We start from the raw sequence: 19,619 nt of genomic DNA, 5'->3' as shown, positions 1-19,619 counted from the left end.
TGTATGTTTCTGGATATGAAATTTCTTTTATCAGGCCTTAACCTTTTTTCTGAGATGTTGTAATATTTTATTGTTTGTTCTTCAGCATATCATTGTGTTTTTTCTGATTTTTTATAATCAATGTTATGAATGAATTGTCAAGATCTGAATAAAAACATTTTAAAAAAATCTTGCAATTTGCTTTAAGGATCTAAAATCTGATTAATACCGGTGATGATACGAGTAGACAGGGGGAATTTGTGCAGCCATGTTGATTTGTTGGAGGTTGAAGTTGATCTATAACCTATGGGATGCAAGAAAAAAGGATAACTCAGCAAACCAGGAATACAATTGGCCCTCTGGCCTCTCAAAGAAGGGCATGCCGGCACCTAATGATCGAAAAGTGCGAGAAGGCAAGGGAGAACTGGACTCCTTGCGAGTAGAGAATTTGAATACATTTGTAAAATATTACACTTTCCTCTGACAGGACGGTGATGCATAGCCACCTTCAAAAAGGACCTCAAGCTCCTCCTATTTGTCAGGCACCTGGGTTAACCCCTTGACCGCAGCGCAAATTCCGCCGCGGTGCTGGGGAATTAATGAGTGGGCGTGTTTCGGACGACCCCCGGCCGTCCTCCGCACACGCCATTGTGACGTCCGCACACAACGGATTAAACACCCTCGAGGACCAAACCTAAGTGCTCTGTCCAGGAGAGGAATTACCTTCATTGTGTGTCCCTACCATCTTAATCAATGCTTGAACCCTGTACGTCTCTTGTCCAATGGCTGCACTTGTCCTGGTCGCAGCAACTGATGCAACATGTCTGAACGTAATTATTGTCACTGTAACTTGCTATACCCTTGTATCATACAACTGCTGTAAACCGCTCTGATGCCTTCTGGTCATGCAGACACTATATAAAATTGCAAAAATAAACAAAATAAAATTATTGGACTGTATGTTGATAAAAAGGTTGCACAGCTTTTTAATGTTCCCTTGAGATTATGAGAAGTGTTGTGGGTACTTTCATACAGTAGCATTTTTTCTATCAGGAAAGAAATCACTAAAAAGGCGTGGGAAGAGAAAGGTTCGGTTAGGAAGATGATGAAGTTCTGTATTAGGGCTAGTAGCCAGGTAGGCAGCGGGATATATTAGTTTTCATTCTAGATGGGCAGAAGTCCCTCTTGTGTGGGTGTCTATTAGTATATTCCAGACCCACCTAAAACTGTGGTTGATGGGGACTGATTAAGACTTGCAAGAGAATAATACACACTGGAGCATGCTTTTGCAAAGTCTCCTGTGAAGGACGTTCTACCCCATATCGAGTTTTAAATATTGTTTTGGCAAAATATCGACTTTAGGCTACTGGCTACCAGAGTATTAGGAAGGTAGGAATTTTTCTGCAATTATAGATATACTATTGTTAATGCCACATCTACGTAGCTTGATGCTACATATAACATCAAAGTACAAATATGTGGTGTGAATAATAGTAAATCTGTACTAACCTATATTTACTTAACTATAATATATTGCGGTAGTCAATTTTTTCCACGTGATGTTTTGGCAGAATGATATTTTGCCCCTAGAAAATGTGACATACAGCCAACAGGACCTGGCTTTCCCAGCTAACTGTGGGACTTCTGCTGAAGATAATTAAATAAGTAATACTGGCATCATGTCCAATGAAGAGATAGGGAGCAGAGGACACTGATTTGGTTTTTGAGCAGCTTTACCCAAGGGGATCCTAAAATAATTGCATAGTCATGTGCTGGACCAATTACTCTTTATGATGAATTGCATGGCTTCGCACAATACTTACACACGCCACGTAGTTTATGAGTCATAACTGGGGGTGTTGAGGCAGAAGTGAGTCCTTGAGTTGTTTTATGATGGTGTGTTGGTTAGAGTGTTTGTAGAATATATACAGAAGTTGGTACATGGAAGAAGGGCAGAACCCTTTCTCTGTGGAGGATGTAGCAGATGCAGGTGCTAGAGAGCTGATATGAGCAGCATATCATAGGCTGTCCTGGTGAAAATTTCAGTTGCCCTCTATTAATGGTCCAGTTGCTGGTATGTAGGTTTCTGGACATCTAAAGCTCAGCTATGTAGAAAATGCAGTGGATGGCAGATACATCTGTTTATTGCAAATGGATGCTAAACCCTAATAGTATCTGTTGTTGTCAATTGGTATTAGGTTTATCCAGTGGGTTTTCCTATTTTTCACTTCTGAGCATTCATTGCCAATATCCAAAAACCTCCATGCGGCAGCTAGATCCAGAGTGGGACTGGCCTGTAGGACAATCAGGCAATGCCCGACGGGCTGGTCTGACATGTCAGTGTGTGGGCTTATTTTTGGCTGTTTGTGGGCCTCTTTTATGGTCTGCTGTGCTGGTTTTTATTGTTAATTTCCCCGATATTAAAATAAACAACAGCTAGCTCAAATCCAGGCAGGCTTCCATACCATCCTTTCTTAAAAGTACAAAACTGCCCTGATTTACAATTGTGGGCCACTTTTTTTAACTATCTAATTTGCTGTTGGGACCAGTTTTAATTTGCTACCCAGGTCTATTTTCGGTCCTAGTCTGTACCTGCCTAGATCCACCAGGCAATTGGTCAGATGGACACCGAGGCACATCGATTTGAAGCTGTATGAGTCTAGGACACAGTCCATGGTTGGTGCCAGCTTGATATTTTAATTAAGTGTTTGTGGTAGAAAGGAGGGACTGAAACAGAGGAATTAAACAGATCAGAAAACCCCTCTGCTAAGCAAATCGCCGCTAAGCCCGTGAAAGATGAGCAGGCGAGGAATAAAACCTCCCCCCAGTGTCTGGGAGGTCTGGTGCCTAATAACGTGGAGCTGCTCTTGCTTGTCCGGAGCAATTTTGCTTCCGCGGTACTCACGAAAACAGAGCCTGGAGATATGTTTCCTTTTTGTTGTAAATACAACATGGAGTCTGAGGCAGCGCACCTGCGCTCCGTCAATGCCCCCTGCACCTGTGCCTTTGTTTCCCGGGCTGTGAGAACCGCGGCCTGCTCTGCCCGGCTCGCGCCACCTGCCTCGCGCAGCCACCCCTGCAGAGAGACGCCACAAAGGGGCCCTTTCATGCCCTCGGCCCTGCTGTTGTTTTCCTTCCTTACCTTGGAGAGGGTGGAAGGTTTCCTGGCCGCGACACTTTACCTCTGCTGTAAAGCTGTCTTCCCCGACGGCAAACAACAATGGGGTCATGTGCAGTGCCACGCCGGGCTTTTCCCAACAGAAATCAATGAGCTGTCTCTTCACCCGGTGGCTAAGGAAGCAAACGAGACAGGCGATAAAAGGACGGCGGCCAGAGGGCCCTTGCCAGGCTGGCAATAGAAACTCAGGCGACACTAATATCATGAATTTATAATACAAAGATGCCCGCTTTCCTACTATAAACACGGCCTCTTATGTCCTTATTACAGTCGAGTTGGGCATCTGTAAAAAGCTGTAATAGGTAATAATGTAGGTGCTCAGCTGTAATAATATATTACAGGTGAGTTGTGAGGTCATAAAGTCTGATGTCGTCAGCCAAGGTGAAAGGCAGGTCATGGGCTGCAATAAAATCGGTCCTAAGGCAAAAAAATGGCGTTTCATTCTTATGAACTGTTTTGGTATAACAAATAATGATAAGCAGAAAGGAAATATTTATGGCAACAGGATTATTTTTGGTCGCACAGTAAAGGTTAGTACAAGAAAAATAGCCACGCACTACCCTTTCCTAGACATTTTGAGCCTAAGCACTTTTTAAATCTGATGTACATTAAACTGCTGTTAATATCTTTTTTCTCATAAAATACTAACTGCCTTTTGATGTGTTTAATTTCACACGAGATTCAGCTTTTTTTCTTCATGTCTCCAACCCTACACTCTCTTTCACATCAAAGAACAAGACACCAAGAGGGAGGTCTACTAAAATGTTACACTATGTTTGCGCCACAAAGGTGACGCAAAATGGAGCAAAATCTTTTTTTCTGAATAAACTTGTTTAGTGCTGGAAATAACGTGAAAATAATTTATGTGGTTTGTGGAAGCGGTGATCGTGTAACCATGTTTTATAATGAATACAATACCTTCCTGCTGGACATTCTGGGGATACTGCGAGCCACCTCGGAGTTCCAAGACCTTTTAAAGATACTCAGCTTCTGGCTCAATTGTCAATATGGATACACAACTCCTTAGCGACTTGCAACATCCTTGCAATGGAGGAGTAGGTCATACGCTATCCAATATGGAATAATTTGAGATGTGACATCTGTAGTCACCTGTAATAGAAAATTATGTAGTTGCTCATTTGTAATAACTTATTACAGTTGAGTAATTATAATGCCTGCTGCCACAGCCAGCAGCCAAGGTGAAGGGCTGGTCACAGAGTATAATTACAGCTGCCACAAATAAAACAACTTATTGTTGTTATGACCTGTTTTTTTCTAAACAGAACTGTGATCAACAAAGAGATTTGCAGCAACATTTATATTGTTCACCTAGTTCAACAGGAAAGAAAGAATCTGTGTGCATGTGCTAATCTTTCTGAGCTAAATTCCCCCTGTTAAATGCAATACAATACCATGATTCTAATTAACAACCGCTGCTTTTTTGTGAGTTTAATTTCGCACTAGATATTACGCTTTTATTCTTCACATCTACATCACACTATTTTTTTTCATATGAAAGAGTAAAACCCAAAAGATCAAGACATTTCACTCATTATAAGAAATAAATACCCACTGCTGTGGCTATTGCAAGTCACCTCAGAGTTCAATGACTTTATAGAAGAACTCAGCCTTCGGCCTCCTTCCTCTACAGGATCTTGGAACTCTCCTGTGACTTGCAATATTAATATAGTGTGCCGCAGGAGGTACTTCATCACCTATATAAAAGTAGTAGGTAGGTTGAAATCAACAATTTGTATGGAAAGTCAGCATGAAAGAAGAAACTCAGATGTGTTCTTTGTATGATTATTCACAGAAAAAAGAACAGTCTTCAAAGAACATTTTTGAGAAATCCAAAATAGGATAGAATACTTTGTCAATAACTAAGGAGCACTAGTCACTTGTGACATCTTCAGGTGATGTTGCTTTTTCACACGTCATCACTTATCATGCTGGAAATTTTAAGAACGCACTAACAATGTGCAAAGCAAACATATACGTCCCAAAACTCATATTTACTGTCTTTCAAATAATGGAGAGCTGCATGAAAAATTACAGTGCTGCGTTGCTTGAAAGGCAAAAATCGCTCAGCTTCAAATTTAGTGAAAGGCGCCTGTTGATGACATCATTGGTAGTGCTCACATTAAATCTGGCTGTTATGTGTGATGTTAAGCCTTTCGCTATCGTGCATAGGAGAGCCAGCAGTCTCTAGCTTAGGATTTGTACTGAAGACATGCCCTTTAGTACAAATAAGTGTTGTAGACAACAGCACAGGAGTCCTATGCATGAAATGTGAGCGTTAGAGCAAAGAACACGTTACAAATAGGGATAGCAGGCAATGCGCTGCTTGACCGTTTGGTTGGGCCTGCTTTCCTTTGGCGTTTTGATCTGGGGCCAAAGCAAGATCACACTAATTTATTGAATTTGATTTTCCCGAATATCCGATGTTTTTTCTCAAGAGCGCTCCAGAATCACCTCACATGCATGCATTAACTGGGGAATAGCACAGAGGTATTTGCGAGGGTCGCCTCAGTGTGAGGGTCACCTTTCAGCACAAAAAAAGCTTGTGCACATGGAAGTTGATCCATCACTCCTGTTTGCACTACTTTTTGATGGTCTACCTTGACCTAGCACAAACCTTTAGGAAATCTGGGCCTCAGTCTCCTTCCAAGATGCTGTTGGCCAGAAAGGTGTCACACATTAACAGGGTAGCTATGACACATATGATCCAAACAGGATAGCTATGACACATAGATCCATCAGCCTGCTGATTGGACAACTGCAATTATCAGTTCATTATAAGGTGTTTATGCCAGGTCTGGTACCTCTGAGACGTGCTGCATTCAAACTCTTGAAGGGCTGGGAGAAAATGATCAGGGCCTGACTGGCCTTTCTGCCACTTTAGCATTTTCCTAGTAGGCTGTGTGCTAGTGGGTTACTTTGAGAGCAGGATGGAATGACATTATCCACCAATGCCCCCCAAAAAAGCCTCTATGGCCCCATTCTGGTCATGATCTCTTGCAGCATGGGGCTAGGTTGAACATTTTTACCTTAGCTGATTTTGGTTTCCAGTCGGTCCTAGACATGTATTTGAAGTTTGATATACAGGGAAGGTTCAAGTTCACCCAAAAAACGTACAGAAGTAAGATACAATGTAGTAAAGTGTCAATTGTTAGCTTATGATTGAGTCCATAAGCACATTTATTTTTTCTCAGTGGATGAAAAGATAGTACCGGTTGTTAGATATATGATGTAACACATGGGAAAATAAACAGCCGACACGTGTTTCGTCCACACTGAATGAAGTGGTATCTCCTCACAAAATGGCACATGTTTAAAGTACAGCACCTGTCCTCCTGGCACCACTGTTTTAGCAGTTCTGTTACTGGAGCTAAACTACTGTTCATCCACACCCTTGATATTGAAATCACACATCCTCTGGGGTGTTATAGTGGAAATTAGTAATTAAACTCTGCAATTCAGTTTCCCTTCAACACCTGAGGTAACCGCTGCCACAGAAAATGTATCTGACATCCACATTCCTCACAAAACTTGCATTTTTACCATATCTTAGCCAGGTTGGCTGACAAGTACTAGGCACTTGCATAAACCAGTGGCGTAACAAAACTTGAGGGGGGCCTCTTGTAAGGTACAAGGAGGACCCCCCCCCCCTGGACTCAATGAGGAGCTCTCAGGCCAGGGTACTGTTCTGAGTGGGCACCCCACAGTATATGAGTCCCCCGCTCCGCAGGAGCTGTTGGGGCCTATGTTACTCCACGTACACAAATGCTTTCTGAATTCAGTTTGATAATTTTCTTATAAAATGTATTAAACTGTAGTGTACATCTAGATTTCTAATGTAAGGTAATAATGTATCTTGCCAGTAGCATAAATATAAATATAAATTTAATTTGCCACCTACTAGCAATGTGTAAGAGCTGCCCCACAGACTAGCTATCGGATCTGGAGATAGTACTCTCCCTAATCCTTGGTTTAGATAACTAAACTTGTCAAACCAATAGTTGTTGAACCTATGATATGGCTAGGCAATATGAAACAAGTCACCTAGGACACATAGGAATGTCTGACTAAACGTTGGCACTCACCCTTTGGAAGTGAGCCTGAGTAAGGTGTAACATCCATCTAGCATAAAGGTGCAATCTTCTCTGGTTGGCTTCTTTAACAGTTGAAAAATGCAAGATGTTCATATCTTTCCATAGATCATTAATTGCAGTTCCAATTTTGTTTGACCATTTCTGTGCCATTTTCTGTGAAACTGCGGACCAGAGAGGTTTATATAGCTGTTTTACCAAAATTCTATCCCATTTAACCCCTGTTTGTAAGCGTTTAATCCTTTCACCAACTCAGTTAATTCTTCTGTTTAAAAAAATGTTTACTATGCATTTGAAGGACAACAGCACACGTTGCAAACAGTGCCACAGCATATTACAGAGCTGGTATAAGCAACCCCATCATAAGGCATATTGGCACAATACTAAACAGTATGTCTCATTGTACATGCTAGTGTTTGTGAGGGTATGCACAAGATAAATCTGGAGTGGTTAACAGGAATGTGGTAAAGGGGGCCATATGTTATGTTATGTTATGCTATGTTATAAAACTCTTCTATAGCGCGCGGCTACTCACAAGAGTGTCCCGGCGCTTTGGCAAAGAGAAAAAAAAATATGTTCTTAGGACGTGAGGATACTGGCAGTTCTTCAGCATATAATTCTATCTAGTTGCTATTTACAGTAGGCCTTGTCCTTGAGCTATTGCCATTTTGTTGCTGCTACACGTTTGCCCCATCAGATCGCAATCCTGGTCACTAACAGCAGCGCTACAATCAGAAGCCTACACATCGTGGGTTGCAAAATTTGACCAAACCATAAATGACATGCCTGCGGTCAGTTTTTTATAGGTTTCAGGGTCATGTCAGACAAAGCCCCAATAACCTGCATTCAGTATTGATATACCGGGGGGCATGACCACACCAGGTGTACAAAGTGGGCCTCTGGTGCACCGCATCGCACACATCCAGCGTCCTCCCTCAAGCCAAACTTATACGATTTAACAAGGGTGTGACACATTTGATGAAGATACTTAAAGTGTATCAAACATAAGTTACAATTAGGCGCGAGCATGCTAGTTTTAGTACAACAGAAGAGCCAATCAGCAGACTAACAGCTGATCCAGCACTTGGTTCCATCGTTCAAGTGCCACATCGGGGACTATTATTGGCCTGTCATTCTGCAAAGAGAGATATCATCTAATAATAAGTCCTTTATGCATGGTGTTGGTTGGCAGTGTATGTATGAGTGGGAGGTTTACATGGAATTTGAGGAAATAGTGCTTGCACCGCAGCAGGAAGCCAGAGGAGTGTGAAGGTCATCAACAGGGTGTGGTGTTTCATCTGAGGTAAATCTTCTAGCTTTACAAATGTACCTTCAGGATAGATATCCCCCATGGTGAGCAAATTCACCTGATGAGGAATCTCTAGTGCCTTTGGTTCATGCTTGCCTGACATAGCTTCGCAATATAAGGAGTGCTGGCGAATACAAGGAGACCTTGTTGGCACGCTTCCAAAGCCTGCAAACTGAGGTGACTCTTCAAAGGATTTTATTTCAACCTCGTCTAATCAGCTGGTTACTTCCATATATGTCCAACAAAGCTAGTCTCTTGCTTGCATGTCTAGCAGTTTAAAATAGCTCCAAGGTACCATTGAGCTCTCATTCGAAATTTTGCAATATGCGTGATGGCAACATTTCCCCAACTGACTAATTCTGAATTATTGAGAAAAAAAGACAGACGATCTTGTAGTCTGGTTTCAACTTCATCAGAATACTGAAATGGTGGAAAAACTAACACTTGTCCTTAAAAAGCTATCGAACAGGCTTGCATCTATCTTTCTTTGGGGTTTCTAAGAATATGAAATGCAGAGGGAATTTCACACAATGCCTTTACAATCAATAATTTAAGGAAGACATTTTGAAAACTTCAGATTCACTGCTGATGTGGCCCTAGTGAAGTAGGAGGCAAATGCTGCGAAATAGTAGAAAAATAACTATAGCATTGCCAGCCCTTCTTCTTTTTGTACGCAACATAGATTTGAGGTGCTAACCTTGAACATTTATTTTGCAAAATAAACCCCAAAAATAAACGATCTTACCTGCTGAAAAAATGGTGCACAGAAAGCAGAGTCAATTAGAAAATAAATGTATAAAGAATGGAGGTAACACAATTTAATCCCATTTAACCCACAATATTTTCCATTTGAGAGCTTTGCCACCAATTGCGCTAGTTCACTCTTCTTGAATGGGAACATCAGTTGTGATGCTTTATCATTAGATACATGGGAAAGAGGGTGCTGTGATAAAAAAAAGTTAATCAATTCTGTTTAGACCGCAGGATGTTCTGACTGATATATTTTTTAATTTTACAAGAACACCTCCTGAATCTTTTGGATCTGCTGTTAGCCTAGTTCTCAAATGATTCCGTATTTTTCACTACTTTTCTTATTGCGTTTTCCTTTCACCTATCACGTCAGCATTTTTCCAGTAAATTCTCTCTTGGCACCATTATTGCCTGATAGTGTGAACACTGATTATTGTATCCTTAAAATTTAAAATCCCTCAGGGCACTCTTAATCTCCCAAAGGCCTGCTCTTTTCTCGTGTTAATTTAACAAAATGTATGCCTTTTGATAGTTTTGATCTCTTCATTAATTCCCTGATTCTTAACCTTTAATTGCGTGGAAATAGCAATAGTCTGGGAAACTATTCGAAAGTATCCCTGCAACTGACAGGTCAGCTGTTCCAGTTTTTAATCTACAAAAACAAAAAAATAGCTAATTTTATGCATCCCATTTTCACCATCTAACAATTGTTTATTGATTTGCAATCTATTGCTATTATTTCTAGGAGTATCTAACATTAGATGCAGCGTGATCAGAAAACTTTAAATAAATATCGCGGGTTCACATTTAATGAGAACATTAGGAATTGATCATTCCAGGCTGCTAATATATAAAGAGGAGCCGTGGGGTAGATTCCTTAGATGTAATCTAGCAACATTTACAAGCAAGGTTTTCTCTGATTATGTTCAACTACACCATCCAGTGGATCCCTTATATTCCCCTCAAAAACTTGTGCCCGGTCGCACCTATTTCCTACCTCAACCCTCCCAATGTAACCCACCCAGCTAGGATAGACCAGCCCACCATTGTTGCTTTTGCCAATCCAAATACAGCCCCCTGGCACTGTGAGAACTGTGGTCTCACAACAGAATCCTGCTAACACACCATCATATTGTGCCCCAAAGATTACTACTGATTTGTGGGTGGCTTCGTAAGCCATATTTTGAATAGTGAGGTCCTTGGGCCGGGGTGACCCTAGTGGAAAGTCACAAAGAAGTGCAGAGTGCCACATCTCATGAGGCAGCGGTCCACCAGTGCTTGTTCGCCCCTGGTCAGGTAGTTGATCTTGCTCTCATTGACCACTATATATGAAAAATTCCACCATCTTGGTCTAATCACACAATGCCTTTGCTTGCTCATTAGCAACTATGGCCACCCATTTCAAGTTCCACCACTATCCCTCATTCACGTTTACTGCACTTCATGCCACCTCAACCACAAACATCTCCGTACCACAATTTGTTTTCACCTTTCCTGCTCTCGTTGGTAGCTGATGCACTATATCCCCCTTTTCCATATTATTCACTTGACCCTCCGTAGCAACCATGCTCACAGTGACTTGTTACTTTATCCTCTTTAGTTGCAGGAACATCTTGATACATCAGTAATCTCCAGCATACTACCACATCAACAGTTTTTTCCTAGAACCTCTAAGATTCACCATTCCATTTACCTCCTCAGTGCCCAGTAACATTCGATTATGCAGAACATCTCCACACACTCTTCAGTGAAACAAACCTATGTTTGCACTTCTGTAGCCCTTCGAGCCACCAGAGAATCTTTCTTTCTTGGCTATGCCATTGGTTTTCATATGTTACTGAATGCATATTTTGTGTTTCACATCCTCTCAACACCCGCTCTGGCAAAAGAAAAGGGACAAAAATAAACAAGAAGAACAGCAGGTGCAGCTGAGTATGCAGGTGCAAAGAGAGGGCAAAGCCTTAGAGAGTTGCAAAAGGTGTAGACAGTGACACTGACACTGTGCCTCCGGAGCATCACAAAAGTGACGCTCCTGTAGCGTAAAAGTGCCGCAGGGGCATCATAAATATGCCCCTTGATATTCAGCTATATATTCGGAACAGTGGTCCTTACAATAACCAATATATAAAAAAAAAATATATAGACTCAAATTAGTGGTATATTTTAAATGTCCAGCCGCACAAAAAGTTTAATACTTCATTAAGTTATTAATAAACAAAAATATAGCACAACAATAATAAGGGACACAGTCCTGTATCCTACACAAAACACAATACTTATACATATAAAACAAAAACTTTTCAGGCAACACAAGAAAGGGCTTGTAGACTGTAAAATATTATAATGACAAGCTTCAAACACCAGTAGTAACACTTCTTTTATCAATATGATTAATGTGTACAGCTGTTAACTTTAGTCGACAACGTTTCGATCCATTAAGGGAATAACTGGATCATCATCAGGACTTTTCAGATGTAAGCCTGAATAAGTTTTGGCAAAATCCTCAAGTAACACAATCGTTCTTGGCTCAAGGGATCAAAGGATGAGTTAGCGTTCTCGTACCAACCCGCGGCCCCTAGTGATCTGCAAGACGGAGTTCATGACCGCAGCTTGGTGTCACTTTGGCGGCACACAGGATTAAAACAGCTGCAAAAAGGCAGTTCCCAATATGTTGGTTATCTGCTAAAATTCAAGTACGTGTTGCCTATATTCATAAAAGTAGTTACCAGCAAAAGGGACGCAGCAATGGCGGGTTTTTGAGCCGTTACATGCTGCCCGTATTCGTATTCATCACTGCGGCAATCAACAAAAACAAACGCAGCAATGGCAGTTTTCCGGTACGGTTGGACCGTGGCAATGCACAAAGATATAATGCGGCTCAATGGAAATGATACGATCGCAAGGATGTAGCTGAGTACTGGTAGCCTCTACTAAGGTTCCCTGCTCTCCATTTTTTCTTTTAGTTCTGACAGCGCTACCTCTTGTAAAATTCGTATCTCATGTCTAAGATGGCAATACACTTTCATAGATTAAATCACTCTCTGTTCGTACCACCTGAAATTCATTTACACCTTTCTTATAGGTTAATAGGTTAGGAAAGAAACCCTGTTATATCAGTGCAGCAAATCTATAGAATCTTGTCGGTTCAGCTGAGATACTATCTACCTTAGAGCAGTGGCATAATGAAACTTGAGGGGGCCTCCCTGCAAATTACATCGATGGAGCCTCCTCTCCCCAGCCCACAACCTACCGCTTTTGCTGAGGGCCCCCCTGGAGCTCCGGGACCCCCCCTCCGCACAGCAGGGACTGCAGGGGCTTATATTACGCCACTACCTTAGAGCCCACCTCTCACCCTGCTGCCATCTTACAGAGGAAGGGAGCTTGGCTCCTTGAGTAACACTTGTTTCTTCAGACACTGGCTGGGAGGCCCAGGGCACTTCTCAAGCCAGGAGTTGCCCCAAGGGCTACATTTACACAAAGTCTCCTGTTAAGGTTACCTGCATGAACAGTAGCTTTTGATCTCTCCCTTTCTCTGGTCACCTCCTCACTCCCGCTCTTCTCCTTCAATTTCTCAGTCGTTCTCCCAACTAACTTACACTCACTTTTACTTTAGCACCACCTCCACCATTCCAGTGATGACATCCGCCCAGGCTAGCACTATAACCGTCTTTCCAAAACTACATGTACACTTCCAAAAAGGAATGAACAGAGAAAAAACATGGGTTATACAACTCCTGATGTGTAACCAAGTATCCAGAGACTAAATAACGCAGAAACACCAAGTTGTGTATCAGATTTACTCCTGCAGAAACTGTCACTCCTATGCATGCAACTGTTGCTCTTACAGACATTATATAACCTTCCTTGACCATGCGTTGGTTTTATTATTTCAATCTGGAGACATTTATAGTCCAGCCCATTTGTCTGGATATGTAGAAACTATTTGTTATCACTTTATGTCTATATGATCGTACAGGTGGTAGCGGAAGTAAATGTGACAAAAATAATTTTCCATAAAACCTTCTTACTGTTGCACTGCATTATGGGTATTTCCAGTTTTGGAATTGTTGCCAACTCATCCAGATATGACATCATAGTTTCCAATAATTTCAAAATAGTTTGCTTGTCTCTGTGACCAAATAATGTCCATCACATAATCTTACTAAATGAGGGATGATGGATATGCAATGAAAATTCAAATGAAATCTGTCTCAATTGGAGGCAGGTGCATTTACACTTAAATAGGGTCTCTGTTCACAACAATGTGTTTTATAACCATACATTGATGAGAGGCAATAACACAAGCCTTTGCTTTGAACAATGTCTTCTTTATTTTTATGATGTTATCAGTATGGACAATGTATGTTATTAAAAAATGGTAACCCCTTCCTAAATTTAGAATTGCGTATAATTCTTGGAAACATCAAGCTTTTTTGTTTGCAATATTGTTTTTCACCCTATTTTGTTACTGACTACAAAACATTAAAAACATTCACAAAGCCGATATGCCCTAAGTTGATTGCTAGACATTTTACTTTGTCAATGCTTGTTTTGTCATAGTTTTTTAAAACTTTATTTTTGTTGGGAAAGCTGGCACTTCTCGCCGATATAAAAAAAAAATGGCCAAGAGTGAAAAATGTTTAGGTCTTAAAAGGCATGCATTGCTGTGTTAGTCGTGGCACTGAGGGGTCTTTGGAGAAGAGCAGCATGCTGTCACTTGCAGTGACGCCAGCCAGTGGCTGAAGTGGGTTGACTAACTGCTCCATGCTGTATGCTGTAGTGGGTGAAAGAAAAATGCAAATGACACAATAGAGAAATGGTCGAAGAAGGCTGCCTGAAAGCCCCTATAAGTAAGTATATTAGTTCATTAATTCGTTATTCGGTCAAAACCTTAAAAGGCATTACAATCATTACCAAACGTATTAAATGGTTGTTGTGGATCTGTAATTGGTCTGCGTTGGACAAAATTAACACATTTCACTCGCTCGTTCAGCTGCAAAGCCCCACAGCTGTGGAACTCGCTTCCTCTTTCGCTGCGCAGCACTGTCAATTTGTTCCAGTTCAGGAAGAGCCTGAAGACCTGGCTTTTTAATCTTTAGGCTGTTCTTATTGCTTCAGTTTCAGTTCTTTTTCTCATTCTTTTGCTGTGTTGTGTTATTTTTATTCTGAGATGCAGGTGGAAAGCGCCGGGACACTCTTTTCGAGTAGCCGTGCGCTATAAAAGAACGCTGTAACATAACATAACATAACATAACATTTGAGAGTGGGGCAAGAAACCTATTGCCTGGGAGCCATTTAAAATCTACAAAGAAAACATAAAATGCTTTGCAGATTGAATAGAAACATTACCACAGGAGCAGAGTGAAATTCCCTAGTAAGGCCAACCCTTGGTAAATGCCAAAGAATGATGAACATTGGATATAGCTAAGTAAATTATGTCTATAACTGTAGTAGAACCAACATTTCTTGGCTAATCACACCTATAAATTAGAAACTGACCATGATGATTAATGGGTGAAAAGGAAATCTGCAACCTTCATTGAAGATTACATTGATTTAAGAATAGTAAAAGTAAATTGAATACATATACCAGCAGTAAGGTGGGCAGGATTTGAAGCGGTTCTCTCCTATGCTTGGATGGGTTATTTAGAGTGGTGTGCTAGTCCGGTTTAAAGATTTTAAATAAGGAGATATGTTACCGGGAGGGTGTCAATTAACCCTGCTAATAGAATACAACTCTGTCCTATAAACGTAATAATATACTTAGACCTCATGATATGCATTGTAGGGAAGGCAAAATTGGAAATATAACTTCACAATTCAATTTCAATTTCAAAAGATTTTAATGCCACCATAGGCTGTGAACATGCATACTGAGACGCTAGTTTCTGTCAAGACAAGAGAGATGGTGACACAGCTTTGTAGAGGTACATTATTTAATACTTGTTTTTAGGAATCATTGCTGCCATTATAATTAGCAAGAGAACAGTTTAAGTAATGGTTTACAAGTAATAATAACAAGTATATTGGACGAGCTGAATTTACATGTATGCTTTGGAAGACAATATACTTTCTATTTGGACATCGATCCTGTCTAGATGAAGGAATATGGTTTCGTGGCCTTCATGCGCTAAGTAACAAATTAAGGTACATGACAATGGTGAATTCGCTAAAACTGTAAAAGTATGCAATCTGTTACAAGTAACATGAGTAAATAATTCAACTTCCTGTATTACAAAAATCTAAAGGTGATAAGAAAATGTTTTTGAAAATATGTTATTAAGAATATAAACAAGAACCTTGAACGGTATGTTAAAAAAGCATTGTGTTTATGAGTGAACTTAGGAAAGAATATGGAATGGAGATAATATATGTGTAATTGAATGGATGAAGGTTCAAAGATCAAACCACATGGTATCCGCAAGAAATCTGATACTGTTGGGTCAAATCTAAAACGGGACAAACAAAACAAGACTGCAAAACTAGCCTCATATCATGCCATGATATTGTCATTGAAAATGAAGTAATCAATAAATGGAATTCACATAGATGACAAACTTTTTGGCTAATGTAAACAATTATTATTAAATGGATTGAGTGACAAGCAATACACAATTTGGCAGCTGGTGTGAAATCGTGTTTTTATTTTGTAACTAATTATTTTTGTAATTTATTTTAATTATGTGTGTAATGTCTGTATTTTGTAGCCTTGAAAAAGTATCTCGCTAAGGGATGAAATGAGTTGGCTGCATGAAAAACCTAATTTTAAGAAGATTTAAATAAAGGAATTCTTTTAGATAAAAGAACATGTGAATGACGTGTGTGCATCCCCTGTTTCAACCAATGTGTATTAAATGTTCATAAATGAAAAATTGTGAGTGCTGATCACTCTCGTATTATATTGTTATGTAGTATTACTCCTGTGAGGAAGACAAGGATGCTGTTCTTCCAGATGAGAGCACCACATAGGTCTGAACAGATTCACCAAACGTTTTGCCTCAGTCTCATTATTTGTAAATCACTCATTGATTTAAAAAGAGTAAAAGTAAATTGAATGCATATTCCAGAAATAAACATACTTTAATAACAGAGACATGAGTTCTTGAGTACGACCTCAATCAATCAAGTTTCTTGTAAAGTGTGTGTAGGAAGATGGATATCTGACTATATGGTTACCCCAACTTTTTGCATAGTGTTTAGCTGGTTTTAGTTGGCTTGGGATCCTGCTAATCAGGGGCCCAGGCTATCTGCTCTCTCTGTAAAATGGACTCCATATACTTTAGGTACATCTCCAATTGGATATTGGGTCACCTTTGTGAGCCCGGGTATTGTGTACCATAGGTACCCAGGGCATAGGTGCAGCCAAGGCATACCAGGGGCTGCAGCATGTATTATGCCACCCCTGGCTAGTCATCCAAATTGACACAACTGGCTGATCACTCAGCTGGGGCAAGGTCGTGTGATCACCCCTTGCTTAGGTATAGTATCCCTATACCTACCATTACATATAGACATATGTATACCTATAAGTCACTCCTATGGCAGGCCTTGACAATCCTGAAGGCAGAGTGCTTAGTTTTATGTGAGATGGTCCTCTAGCATGAGCTGAGCCTGTCTGCAGCTTTCGGAACCATGCCCTTATAGCTGTTCTATGATATAGCCATACCATATACTGCATTATAATCATCGCAGTTAATGCTAACTTTGGTTTGGCTTTATCAAAACATATCGTGTAAGGTGTCATACGCTTTGGAACACTAACCCCCCCGCCCGCCAGTCCGGCGGGGGTACCATTCCACCCTTCTAGAGGGAGAAGACATGTAGTTGTAGCTTTACCCAGTTAAAGTTAAACAGAGCCTCAGCATCACAAAATAGATGCTGCTGCCACAGACACAAGTCTGACCTCCTGCAGCTGGGAGCCCTTCCAGCGAGGGAGGCCTGGACAATAGATTTCCTGCCTTGGGAGGTGCTAGCACCTCCCCAGACAGGCCATATTGTATTGGGGCAGGGTGGGTTGAATGAAATGAGACACTGCCTGGGGCACACAAGTTGCTCCATGCATAGCCCGGTTCAAACCAGTTACTGGGGCACTCCAGCCCCAGCTCTGGCGCAAAACTGGACAAAGGGAAAGGGGTGTAACCATCCCCTTCCCAGGTTCCACCCATAGGAGGGACCAGCAGGTAATCCAGCCCCTTAGATTGGTATGAAGCTAGGAACTGAGTCTAGAGACTTTAGATTATCCTGAACTGAAACTCCAAAATGAAACTCTGGACCTTCGACATTCTACTGCAACTAGAAGACTGTAGAATCTCCCTTGTGGTCAAGGAGTGAGCACCCTGTGCAAACAGGCACTAACTAGTGAATTGGCAGTTTGCTTTGTCGATGCTCCTGAAGCATCCAGATGACTCTGCTTCACAGGACTGGACTTCCAGACTTCTTGGACCCCGACCCACACCTCCAGCAAAGCTGAGACCCGTGGCGGACACGAGAGACGTGGGGCCGGACACCTGTCCATTTTGCTCTTTGCTAAACTGTGCAGCTTCTGAGGTGTCCTCGAAGTTGTGCATTGGGGATTAAGAAGCCCTAACCCCGATTCGTAAGTGTACCGCAGCTCAGCCCTCCACACTCCACGAGTGCTGTGTGGGGCCCGTCCTTGCATTTCTGCTTGACGTGTCTGCAGTTGCTAGCCCGCTGGCTAGTGGCCCTCCTGAAGACATCTTTACAAAACAACACCACTTGCCTGGTTGCTCCAGGCTTGCTCCTGCTTTCCTGTAGGGGAAGCTCCCAAGACCTTGCTGGTCTGAACAGAAGCCGTCCTTCCCTTCCTGCGTGGGTTGCCTTTGCCAAGGCTTGTTGACTCTAATCCGGAAGCCAACACCGCCAACAGCGAGATCCTTCATGGCTCACTCCGTATTAAGCTACTGGTTGTCATCGACACCTCTTGGTCCACGTGGCTGCAGAGACAAGCTTCACTTCTTCACCTGTTTGCATCTCGACATCGCCTGGTTCCTTCGTGGTCACTGGCTAGTGACCCAGACTCTGTACCCTCTGCTTTCAGGTTCTTCACTGCTCTGATCCACCCTTGGATCCAACTGGACATCTTCCTCCTGGTCGCCTGCAGCATCTACTTGCAGCTCTCCATAGGATTTGACGACGAAACCCGACACGAAAGAACACCTATGCACCTGGCTTCCCTGGGTGAGGTAACTCAAGTACTCCGGTGCTCCCGTGGGTAGTAACTATCCAAGTGTCCTACTTTAACTGGGTTTTACCGTAGTCCATCCGGAACTGCCTGAAATCAACTACTTTGTTAACTTTACGTTCCCGTTGAAAGTCTATGAGAACCCGTGTGTGTGTTTAGAAACTGCAAACGCATCCTGTGAGACTCCTACTTCCTAACTTGTGGTTGTTCAGGGTAGTCCCAGTGATTCCCTAGGCCTATTCACCTGTCCTGAAGTGGTTCTTATACCACTTACTTAGTATATGGTTCGTGAGGCCCCTAGGGCAGAATTGTATTTGTGCAACTTATAGTATGCTTATTGAGTAACTTGTGCTGTATCTCGAACTCTGACCTCATAAAGAGTGCAGAGGGGTTGTGTTAGTAATAAATACATATATATTTTATATATACCTTGTGTGGTGTCCTTTCATTTGGTATTCAAGGGGTTATTATTGGTAAAACAATTGGCTTCACATGCTCTCTGAAGTATTAGCCTAAGACTGCTTTGTCCATGCTACCACTAGGACAGCTGGTCTATAAGGTTGACTTTAAAACCATCACCATAAGGGTTGTTTGGACTGATACAGGGTGCCCACTAGAATAGTGGACATCACATATCAGGCCAACTTCTCACAGTGTGTCTACTCATCCGTTAGGGTCTCAAGGCGCTGGGGGGGGGGGGCATGGAGGGGCTGCAGTTGAGTCAATGAGCCAGGTCTTGAGGTCCTTTCTGAATTGCAGCAATGGGTTCATATGCTGAATTCATCAATATGTTATTGTTCTGATATCAATGTATTACTTTCCATACTCCTTGGTAGACTAGAAGCATTCATACAATGATTTTCCACCAGAGGCTCAAACACTGAATTAATCTGTAATGTTCATACACCAAATTTATAACCTTCCGCTCAAGTTGGTGTTCTCAGAATCTTACACGAGTGTTGTCTCTTTATTGAAGTTGAGATCAATCTGGTGGTTAATTAATTAATTATTTCCCAGTGGGAGCTAGAAGTATTCTTTTTTATACTTCTGTTCCCAATCAAAAAGATTACAGTGTCAGTCACTCTAGATCTT

This window comes from Lissotriton vulgaris, chromosome 3_1 (assembly GCF_964263255.1).
Source record: "Lissotriton vulgaris chromosome 3_1, aLisVul1.2, whole genome shotgun sequence".
In the NCBI taxonomy this organism is placed as follows: domain Eukaryota; kingdom Metazoa; phylum Chordata; class Amphibia; order Caudata; family Salamandridae; genus Lissotriton; species Lissotriton vulgaris.
The sequence above is the reverse complement of the archived record's forward strand: the minus strand, read 5'-3'. Positions refer to the sequence as shown.